The sequence below is a fragment of the Mesoplodon densirostris genome, chromosome 5 (assembly GCF_025265405.1).
Source record: "Mesoplodon densirostris isolate mMesDen1 chromosome 5, mMesDen1 primary haplotype, whole genome shotgun sequence".
NCBI classification, from domain to species: Eukaryota; Metazoa; Chordata; class Mammalia; order Artiodactyla; family Ziphiidae; genus Mesoplodon; species Mesoplodon densirostris.
The window spans coordinates 45,697,376-45,709,571 of record NC_082665.1 but is presented as its reverse complement, the minus strand read 5'-3'; the positions used below and the strand labels follow the sequence as shown (position 1 = coordinate 45,709,571).

At 37.5% G+C, this 12,196-nt stretch overlaps 1 protein-coding gene across 2 annotated transcripts in view; it reads right to left on the bottom strand.

Annotated features, from left to right (window-relative positions):
• Nucleotides 1-12,196, bottom strand: part of EPHA6 (EPH receptor A6) — an 856,224-nt gene that overhangs the window by 510,059 nt on the left and 333,969 nt on the right. The window lies entirely within an intron of this gene.

The following is a 12,196-nucleotide window of genomic DNA, read 5'->3' as shown; positions in this document are numbered from 1 at the left end:
TTTTATCAAGAGCATTTTTTATTTTTCTGTGGCAAACAATTTTATATTTATTATATTGAAATAAATTCATTTAAAAATTTAAGTTTAAAGGTGGGTAGACAAAATATCAAGTAAATAAGGTATATTTGTTATGCACATATGACAAAAATCATGAAAACTGTAGGCTACTGGCTAAATTTTCACAAAACATAATGAAAATGAAATGTAAGTGACTAAAGTTATGCTATCAAATGTTTCACTGAACCTCATTTTGTATTCACTTAAATCCATGTTGTGATTTTCACTGAACATTTTCATAGGAATGGAAGACCTACAAAAAAGGATCCTATGATAAGTTACACATCCGGGGTCCTGAATGGTGGGAGGCTTAATTGTTTCTAGTCTCAAAGAAATGACTGCTGGCCACTTTCTAAATTAAAACTGTTATACAAAATAAAAGAAGTGTAATTTTCCAGTGACAAATATTATGTTAAAAAATATTTTAACAAGCTATGTATTTTAACTCAACACATTTTCACAAAATGTTCTGTGTAAAAATAAACAAGAATCTTAATTTAACAATTATGAATCTATGAGTAAGGCTTCTGCTTATATATTCAGGAAGGAAAAAAGTATTTGAAATCTAATACATATTTTATATTTAGAGCACATTCTAATTAAAACTAGCCACATTTCAAGCATGCAATAACCTCATGTGGCTGGCTAGTGGCTACCATATTGGATAGTGCAATTTTGAACACAGAAATCTGTTCATTACATCCCCTTGTATAAAAAACTTTGATGACTTCCCATCATCTTTACATTAAAGTTTAAAATATTTACCTTGGATTACAAGTTCACCCATGGCTTGCCTACAGTTCACCCATGGCTTCAGCCTGCCTACAGTTCCAACCACATCAGATAAAGCTGCTCCCCTCTCAAACTCCCTCTGTTAAGGCTTTGCCCTTCTACTGTCTATTCTCAACTCAGCAAGCAGTGATCTTAGAAAATATATCAGATCATTTTATCACTGGGCTCTGGGCCTTCCGATGGCTTTCCGTTCTCCTAGAGTAAAGCCAACTGCCCTATTAATTGCCTACCAAGCATTGCATGATTTTGCTCCCCATCCATTCCCTGTGACCCTGCTTTGCATCTTCTACCTCTTCTTTTGTATCAAGTAGTCTGCTCCAGCCACACTGGCCTCCTTCAGAATCTTGGGCATCCAAAGCATTCTCCTGCCATTGGGCCTTTAGTATTTGCTCTTATCCAGCTGTCTGTATGGTTTTCTCCCTCCCTTACATCAGGTCTTTATTCAAACATTACTGTATTGATACAGCCTTCCCCGATTCCCCTTTTTATATTGCAACTCCTGCTACATCCTACCTGAGTAATCCATATTACTCTCCATTCTTATTCCTGTCTTCAAAGAACTTAACAACATCTGACACTCAATAAGTTTAATTTTTTAAGCCATTTCCCCTTAAAATGTATGCTCTATGAGGGCAGAGATTTTTTTTTTTTTGTCTGTTTTGTTTACTGAAGTGTCTCCAGGGCCTAGAACAGTATCAGGCATTACTTGGCCCTCAATGAGTATTTGGTAAATGAATGAATGAATGAATGAATGAATTGCTGAGGGACTCTGTTAATTTCTGAGTTTACTATGCTCTTTGTTCTGCTTTGAGCCTTTTCCTCTGTTGAAAAATCTGTTCTCTCTATCCCCACCCTATGACCCATTCATCTTGCTGACTCTGAGTCATCTTTCAAGTCTCACTTCTTTTAGAAAGCTCTACCTGACTCCCTAAACTAGTTTTTCTAAGCACCTGTGCCTTTTCCATGTTAGTAATCCCTTGGCAGTTATTTGTTTAATGGCTGTAAGTGCCAAAAGGACAGATTGGCACAGTGCTTGTCATAAAGTTCGTGCTTGGTACTTATTTGTTTTATTGAATTGGACAGCATGTGAGTACTCTGTTAATTAAATTCCTGCAGAAGATAATGCATGTCTACTCAGTGCACGTTCTGATCATGGCATCTCACTACAAATTCATAGATTTTTTTTGGCTTGTTGCATTACTCTAAGTAAGGGATGGAAGCAGGTAGTAAAAATCTTGAAACTGATTCAACTACAACTCAAGAATGATTATTTTAATATTCCAATTGAAACAAAATCTTTCCAATTGGAATTACTATCCATGTGATTTTTTTTTTTTTTTGCCTACTGCAAAACTACAAATACAAATTGGATATTGTTGCAGCAACTCTCAAGTCTATCCCTGATTTCAAATGCTTGTTAACTCAAAATTGCCCTTGAAAACCTTAAAATTTTGAACTTATAAAATATATTTGGATTCTTAAATTACTACCTTATTTTAATATTAGGGTTTAGTCTACAATTTCATTTAAACATTAAGGATGATGTTAAAATGTTAGAAAACCACTATTGTAGGCAGTAACATTCTTCTTATATAGCACACATTAATGGTATATAGCATGCACCTCTGTTTTTAGCCTGAATCATATTATACAACTACTTGATCATGCTATCACCTCAACTTCTTGTAACTGCCACAAGCCAGACATGGGCCTTACCATTCTTATACCTACAATGCTTTAGAATATTTTGAGTATATATTTAAGTTTTTATAAATGCCTGAAAAGTTGAATGAGTGAATAAATAAGTGATTAATTCACTGATGTCTAATATGAGATTACTATAATTCTGTAAATGGAATGAACATGCTATATATCTTTTAGTTAGTACTTTTACATTTTTTTTGTATTTGTTAAAAATGGGATATCAGTCCCTACGTCTTGAGAACTTTTAAATTACTTTCTTATACATCCCTTCTTTCTCTACGACTTCCTTATTTCTCTGTTTATAGGGTATGTGAACTTCATTTCCAAAAAACAAACCACCCAAAATAAGAATGTTTCCCAACATATATCAATACTGCAGATGGAAAGTAAAATATTATCTGATTCAGTGGTTTCTAATGTTTTCTTTTAGAAGAAGCTATTCAGATATCGACCTTCAGATTAAACCTTCATTTTACTACCTCTCAATTTCTCTATATTTCTATATTCAAAACATTCATGACAACATATACATATAGATATATATATGAGATAATAACATGTATGTTCTTTTTGTATGAACATTTACTTTAAAATGTCATTTAGAAATCTGGCTTATTTCCACCTTTTCTTCCTTCTTTCCTCTTCAAATATCATTTTCCTAAAATGTCGACACACTGCTGTGTAGATATATGTTTACATATTTATGAACAGAAGGATTTAGTGTTATTGATTTTTCAATATTGAGCTAATATCAATAAACTTTAGATTGTTTTCATCAATTATCAATTATAACATGGAAATCTCTCCAGGTCAATGGTTGTAGTTAAGTCACTGTGATGTATCTGTAGTATATGTGTCAACAATCTCCCACTTGGAAGAAATACTTTATAAACTATGCTGCAGTAAATATCCCCATGATGATATTTATATTTCAGTCCCCAAGAATAGACACTCTGGGCCAGGGTATCTTTATTATTTGTTTTAACACATATTTCCACGTTACATTCCTAAACATTTCTAAAATGCACAATAATGTAAGTGAGCACCCTAACCTTTCACCCTGCTAATCCCTATAATTAATCTTAGTCACTCTTTTACCTTTTGACAATATGTGGAGTTAAATATTGTTACTTTAATTGAAGTTTCCTAATTGCCACTAATGCTCCACATTTTTTTCATATTTTTATTGGTCATTTGTTTATACTTTTCTATGAATTGCCTTTTATTTTTTTATTTTTATTTTTTTCTTTTCTACAGACATCCTTTTATTACTTATTTATTTATTTTTATTTTTTTTATTTTTTGCTTTATAACAAATTTAATCAGCTATACATATACATATGTTCCCATATCCCCTCCCTTTTGCGTCTCCCTCCCACCCTCCCTATCCCACCCCTCCAGGCGGTCACAAAGCACCGAGCTCATCTCCCTGTGCTATGCGGCTGCTTCCCACTAGCTATCTACCTTACGTTTGGTAGTGTATATATGTCCATGCCACTCTTTCACTTTGTCACAGCTTACCCTTCCCCCTCCCCATATCCTCAAGTCCATTCTCTAGTAGGTCTGTGTCTTTATTCCTGTCTTACCCCTATGTTCTTCATGACATTTTTTTTTCTTAAATTCCATATATATGTGTCAGCATACAGTATTTGTCTTTCTCTTTCTGACTTACTTCACTCTGTATGACAGACTCTAGGTCCATCCACCTCATTACAAATAGCTCAATTTCATTTCTTTTTATGGCTGAGTAATATTCCATTGTATACATGTGCCACATCTTCTTTACCGATTCATCTGATGATGGACACTTAGGTTGTTTCCATCTCCGGGCTATTGTAAATAGGGCTGCTATGAACATTTTGGTACATGTCTCTTTTTGAATTATGGTTTTCTCAGGGTATATGCCCAGTAGTGGGATTGCTGGGTCATATGGTAGCTCTATTTGTAGTTTTTTTAAGGAACCTCCATACCGTTCTCCACAGTGGCTGTACCAATTCACATTCCCACCAGCAGTGCAAGAGTGTTCCTTTTTTTCCACACCCTCTCCAGCATTTATTGTTTCTAGATTTTTTGATGATGGCCATTCTGACTGGTGTGAGATGATATCTCATTGTAGTTTTGATTTGCATTTCTCTAATGAGCAAAGATGTTGAGCATCCTTTCATGTGTTTGTTGGCAGTCTGTATACCTTCTGTGGAGACATGTCTATTTAGGTCTTCTGCCCATTTTTGGATTGGGTTGTTTGTTTTTTTGTTATTGAGCTGCATGAGCTGCTTATAAATTTTGGAGATTAATCCTTTGTCAGTTGCTTCATTTACAAATATTTTCTCCCATTCTGAGGGTTGTCTTTTGGTCTTGTTTATGGTTTCCTTTGCTGTGCAAAAGCTTTGAAGTTTCATTAGGTCCCATGTGTTTATTTTTGTCTTTATTTCCATTTCTCTAGGAGGTGGGTCCAAAAGGATCTTGCTGTGATTTATGTCATGGAGTGTTCTGCCTATGTTTTCCTCTAAGAGTTTGATAGTGTCTGGCCTTACATTTAGGTCTTTAATCCATTTTGAGCTTATTTTTGTGTATGGTGTTAGGGAGTGATCTAATCTCATACTTTTACATGTCCCTATCCAGTTTTCCCAGCACCACTTATTGAAGAGACTGTCCTTTCTCCACTGTACATTCCTGCCTCCTTTATCAAAGATAAGGTGACCATATGTCCGTGGGTTTATCTCTGGGCTTTCTATCCTGTTCCATTGATCTATCTTTCTGTTTTTGTGCCAGTACCATACTGTCTTGAATACTGTAGCTTTGTAGTATAGTCTGAAGTCAGGGAGCCTGATTCCTCCAGCTCCATTTTTCGTTCTCAAGATTGCTTTGCCTATTCGGGGTCTTTTGTGTTTCCATACAAATTGTGAAATTTTTTGCTCTAGTTCTGTGAAAAATGCCAGTGGTAGTTTGATAGGGATTGCATTGAATCTGTAGATTGCTTTGGGTAGTAGAGTCATTTTCACAATGTTGATTCTTCCAATCCAAGAACATGGTACATCTCTCCATCTATTTGTATCATCTTTAATTTCTTTCATCAGTGTCTTATAATTTTCTGCATACAGGTCTTTTGTCTCCTTAGGTAGGTTTATTCCTAGATATTTTATTCTTTTTGTTGCAATGGTAAATGGGAGTGTTTCCTTGATTTCACTTTCAGATTTTTCATCATTAGTATATAGGAATGCCAGAGATTTCTGTGCATTAATTTTGTATCCTGCAACTTTACCAAATTCATTGATTAGCTCTAGTAGTTTTCTGGTAGCATCTTTAGGATTCTCTATGTATAGTATCATGTCATCTGCAAACAGTGACAGCTTTACTTCTTCTTTTCCCATTTGGATTCCTTTTATTTCCTTTTCTTCTCTGATTGCTGTGGCTAAAACTTCCAAAACTATGTTGAATAAGAGTGGTGAGAGTGGGCAACCTTGTCTTGTTCCTGATCTTAGTGGAAATGGTTTCAGTTTTTCACCATTGAGGACGATGCTGGCTGTGGGTTTGTCATATATGGCCTTTATTATGTTGAGGAAAGTTCCCTCTATGCCTACTTTCTGCAGGGTTTTTATCATAAATGGGTGTTGAATTTTGTCGAAAGCTTTCTCTGCGTCTATTGAGATGATCATATGGTTTTTCTCCTTCAATTTGTTAATATGGTGTATCACGTTGATTGATTTGCGTATATTGAAGAATCCTTGCATTCCTGGAATAAACCCCACTTGATCATGGTGTATGATCCTTTTAATGTGCTGTTGGATTCTGTTTGCTAGTATTTTGTTGAGGATTTTTGCATCTATGTTCATCAGTGATATTGGCCTGTAGTTTTCTTCCTTTGTGACATCCTTGCCTGGTTTTGGTATCAAGGTGATGGTGGCCTCGTAGAATGAGTTTGGGAGTGTTCCTCCCTCTGCTATATTTTGGAAGAGTTTGAGAAGGATAGGTGTTAGCTCTTCTCTAAATGCTTGATAGAATTCACCTGTGAAGCCATCTGGTCCTGGGCTTTTGTTTGTTGGAAGATTTTTTATCACAGTTTCAATTTCAGTGCTTGTGATTGGTCTGTTCATATTTTCTATTACTTCCTGATTCAGTCTTGGCAGGTTGTGCATTTCTAAGAATTTGTCCATTTCTTCCAGGTTGTCCATTTTATTGGCATAGAGTTGCTTGTAGTAATCTCTCATGATCTTTTGTATTTCTGCAGTGTCAGTTGTTATTTCTCCTTTTTCATTTCTAATTCTATTGATTTGAGTCTTCTCCCTTTTTTTCTTGATGAGTCTGGCTAATGGTTTATCAATTTTGTTTATCTTCTCAAAGAACCAGCTTTTAGTTTTATTGATCTTTGCTATCGTTTCCTTCATTTCTTTTTCATTTATTTCTGATCTGATCTTTATGATTTCTTTCCTTCTGCTAACTTTGGGATGTTTTTGTTCTTCTTTCTCTAATTGCTTTAGGTGCAAGGTTAGGTTGTTTATTCGAGATGTTTCCTGTTTCTTAAGGTGGGATTGTATTGCTATAAACTTCCCTCTTAGAACTGCTTTTGCTGCATCCCATAGGTTTTGGGTCGTCGTGTCTCCATTGTCATTTGTTTCTAGGTATTTTTTAATTTCCTCTTTGATTTCTTCAGTGATCACTTTGTTATTAAGTAGTGTATTGTTTAGCCTCCATGTGTGTGCATTTTTTACAGCTCTTTTCCTGTAATTGATATCTAGTCTCATAGCATTCTGGTCGGAAAAGATACTTGATACAATTTCAATTTTCTTAAATTTACCAAGGCTTGATTTGTGACCCAAGATATGATCTATCCTGGAGAATGTTCCATGAGCACTTGAGAGAAATGTGTATTCTGTTGTTTTTGGATGGATTGTCCTATAAATATCAATTAAGTCCATCTTGTTTAATATATCATTTAAAGCTTGTGTTTCCTTATTTATTTTCATTTTGGATGATCTGTCCATTGGTGAAAGTGGGGTGTTAAAGTCCCCTACTATGAGTGTGTTACTGTCGATTTCTCCTTTTATGGCTGTTAGTATTTGCCTTATGTATTGAGGTGCTCCTATGTTTGGTGCATAAATATTTACAATTGTTGTATCTTCTTCTTGGATCGATCCCTTGATCATTATGTAGTGTCCTTCTTTGTCTCTTCTAGTAGTCTTTATTTTAAAGTCTATTTTGTCTGATATGAGAATTGCTACCCCAGCTTTCTTTTGGTTTCCATTTGCATGGAATATCTTTTTCCATCCCCTTACTTTCAGTCTGTATGTGTCTCTAGGTCTGAAGTGGGTCTCTTGTAGACAGCATATATATGGGTCTTGTTTTTGTATCCATTCAGCCAATCTGTGTCTTTTGGTGGGAGCATTTAGTCCATTTACATTTAAGGTAATTATCGATATGTATGTTCCTATTCCCATTTTCTTAATTGTTTTGGGTTCGTTATTCTAGGTCTTTTCCTTCTCTTGTGTCTCTTGACTAGAGAATATCCTTTAGCATTTGCTGTGAAGCTGGTTTGGTGGTGCTGAACTCTCTCAGCTTTTGCTTGTCTGTAAACGTTTTAATTTCTCCATCAAATCTGAATGAGATCCTTGCTGGGTAGAGTAATCTTGGTTGCAGGTTTTTCTCCTTCATCACTTTAATTATGTCCTGCCACTCCCTTCTGGTTTGTAGAGTTTCTGCTGAGAGATCAGCTGTTATCCTGATGGGGATTCCCTTGTGTGTTATTTGTTGTTTTTGCCTTGCTGCTTTTAGTATGATTTCTTTGTGTTTAATTTTTGACAGTTTGATTAATATGTGTCTTGGCGTATTTCTCCTTGGATTTATTCTGTATGGGACTCTCTGTGCCTCCTGGACTTGATTAACTATTTCCTTTCCCATATTAGGGAAGTTTTCAACTATAATCTCTTCAAATATTTTCTCAGTCACTTTCTTTTTCTCTTCTTCTGGAACCCCTATAATTCGAATGTTGGTGCGTTTAATGTTGTCCCAGAGGTCTCTGAGACTGTCCTCTGTCCTTTTCATTCTTTTTTCTTTATTTTTCTCTGCAGCAGTTATTTCCACTATTTTATCTTCCACCTCACTTATCCGTTCTTCTGCCTCAGTTATTCTGCTATTGATCCCATCTAGAGTATTTTTTATTTCATTTATTGTGTTTTTAATCGATGCTTGATTCATCTTTAGTTCTTCTAGGTCCTTGTTAACTGTTTCTTGCATTTTGTCTATTCTATTTCCAAGATTTTGGTTCTGGGAAATAGAATCTTGGATCATCTTTACCATCATTATTTTGAAATCTTTTTCAGGTAGACTGCCTATTACCTCTTCATTTGTTAGGTCTGGTGGGTTTTTATCTTGCTCCTTCTCCTGCTGTGTGTTTTTCTGTCTTCTCATTTTGCTTATGTTACTGTGTTTGGGGTCTCCTTTTTGCAGGCTGCAGGTTCGTAGTTCCCGTTGTTTTTGGTGTCTGTCCCCAGTGGCTAAGTTTGGTTTAGTGGTCTGTGTAGGCTTCCTGGTGGAGGGGACTAGTGCCTGTGTTCTGGTGGGTGAGGCTGGATCTTGTCTTTCTGGTGGGCAGGTCCACGTCTGGTGGTGTGTTTTGGGGTGTCTGCGGACTTTTTATGATTTTAGGCCACCTCTCTGCTAATGGGTGGCGTTGTGTTCCTGTCTTGCTAGTTGTTTGGCATAGGGTGTCCAGCACTGTAGCTTGCTGGTCGTTGAGTGAAGCTGGGTGCTGGTGTTGAGATGGAGATCTCTGGAAGATTTTCGCCGTTTGATATTATGTGGAGCTGGGAGGTCTCTTGTGGACCAGTGTCCTGAAGTTGGCTCTCTCACCTCAGAGGCACAGCACTGACTCCTGGCTCCTCAATTTGGGATGATTTGTTGTCTATTCATGTATTCCACAGATGCAGGGTACATCAAGTTGATTGTGGAGCTTTAATCCGCTGCTTCTGAGGCTGCTGGGAGAGGTTTCCCTTTCTCTTCTTTGTTCTCACAGCTCCTGGGTCTCAGCTTTGGATTTGGCCCCGCCTCTGCGTGTAGGTCGCTGGAGGGCATCTGTTCTTCGCTCAGACAGGACAGGGTTAAAGGAGCAGCCTCTTCGGGGGCTCTGGCTCACTCAGGCCGGGCGGGAGGGAGGGGCACGGAGTGCGGGGCAAGCCTGCAGCGGCAGAGGTCGGCGTGACGTTGCACCAGCCTGAGGCGCGCCGTGCGTTCTCCCAGGGAAGCCGCCCCTGGATCCCGGGACCCCGGCAGTGGCAGGCTGCACAGGCTCCCGGAAGGGCGGTGTGGACAGTGACCTGTGCTCGCACACAGGCTTCTTGGCGGCGGCAGCAGCAGCCCCAGCGTCCCACGCCCGTCACTGGGCTCTGCGCTTTCGGTCGTGACTCGCGCCCGTCTCTGGAGCTCCCTTAAGCAGCGCTCTTAATCCCCTCTCCTCGCACACCAGGAAACCAAGAGAGAAGAAAAATTCTCTTGCCTCTTCGGCAGCTCCAGAGTTTTCCCGGACTCCCTGCTGGCTAGCTGTGGCTCATTTGCCCCCTTCAGGCTGAGTTCTCGCCGCCAGCCCCAGTCCTCTCCCTGCGCTCTGACCAAAGCCCGAGCCTCAGCTTCCAGCACCGCCGGGGCGGGCAGACAAGCCTCTCGGCCTGGTGAGTGCCACTCGGCACCAATCCTCTGTGCGGGAATCTCTCCGCTTTGCCCTACCCAGGTATGTGGGGAGTTTCTTGCCTTTTGGGAGGTCTGGGGTGTTCTGTCAGCGTTCAGTAGGTGTTCTGTAGGAGTTGTTCCACGTGTAGCTGTATTTCTGGTGTATCCGTGGGGAGGACGGTGATCTCCGCATCTTACTCTTCCGCCATCTTACCCGCTGAATTGCCTTTTATATCCTTTGTTCTTTTTCTATTGGTTGCTTATCTTCTATTAATTTATTGGGTTGACCAAAAAGTTCATTCAGGTTTTTCCATAACATCTTACAGAAAAACCTAAATGAACTTTTTGGCCAACTCAATATAAGTGCTATTTATTAGCAATATTAATTTTATGTTTGTCATTTTTGTTATATATATTTTTGTATCAATTTTCTAATGATGTGCGTAAAAGTCACATTCACAATAGCATAAAAAACAGTAAAATACTTAGGCATAAATTTAATCAAGGAAGTGAAAGACCTGTACAAAGAAAACTGCAATATTTTGATAAAGAAATTGAAGAGAATACAAAAAAAATGGAAAGATATCCCATGTTCATGGATTTGAAGAATTAATATTGTTAAATTGTCCACACTATGTGAAAGCAACTAAAGATTCAATGCAATCCCTATCAAAATTCCAATGGCATTTTTCATAGAAATATAAAAAACAATCCTAAAATTTAATGGATCACAAAAGACCCCGATAGCCAAAGCAATTCTGAGAAAGAATAACAATGCTAGAGGCATCACACTTCCTGATTTCAAACTATACTACAAAGTTATATGAATTGAAACAGTATGGTACCAGCATAAAAATACACACATAGGCCAGTAGAACAGAATAGAGGGCTCCAAAATAAACTCCTACATAAACAATCAAATATATATTTCAAGGGAGCTAAAAATACTCAATGGCAAAAGGATAGTCTCTTCAATAAATGATGGATAACAACATACAGAAAAGTGAACTTGGACTTGACCAGACACCACTCACAAAAATTAACTCAAAATGAATTAGAAACTTAAACATAAAACCTGAAACTGTAAAACTTCTAGAAGAAAGCATAGTGGAAAAGCTCCTTGATATAGGTGTTGGCAATGATTTTTTTAGAATATGACAGCAAAAGCACCAGCAACGAAACCAAAAATAAACAGTGGGACTACATCAAACTAAAGAGCTTCAGCACAGCAAAATAACAATAAAAATAATGAAAAGGCAACCTATAGAATGGGGCAAAATATTTGCAAACCATATATCTGATATATTTGATAAATATAAAATATATAAAGAACTCACACAACTCAGTAACAACAATAGCAACAACAATCAAAAACGTACAGTTAAATATAAAATAGGCAGAGGAACTGAACAGACATTTCTTTAAAGAAGACATACAAATGTCCAACAGGTACATGAAAAGATGCTCAATATCACTAGTCATCAGGGAAATGTAAATGAAAACCACAAGGATATATCACCTCACAAGTGTTAGAATGGCAATTACCAAGAAGACAAGAGATACATGATGGCAAGGATGTAAAGAAAAGGGAACCCTTGTGTACTGCTGGTGGGAATGCAAATTGGTGCAGCCAATATGGAAAACTGTATGGATGTTCCTCGGAAAATTAAAAATAGAGCTACCATGTGACCCAGCAATCTGTTTCTGGGTATACATCCAAAGGAAATAAAAACAGGATATGAAAAACTTATCTGCACTCCCATGTCCATTACAGCATTATTCTCAATAGCCAAGATATGGAAAAAATCTGTGTGCATCAACAGATGAATGGATAAAGAAGATCTACAGTGATTCTATATTTTAGTTGAAAGTGATGCTACCCCTTTGGGGGACTATTTGGCAGTATCTACTATAGAGGAACATACACATATCTTCTGACAATTCCACTCCTTGGTATTTACCCAACAGAACAGTACAAAGTGAA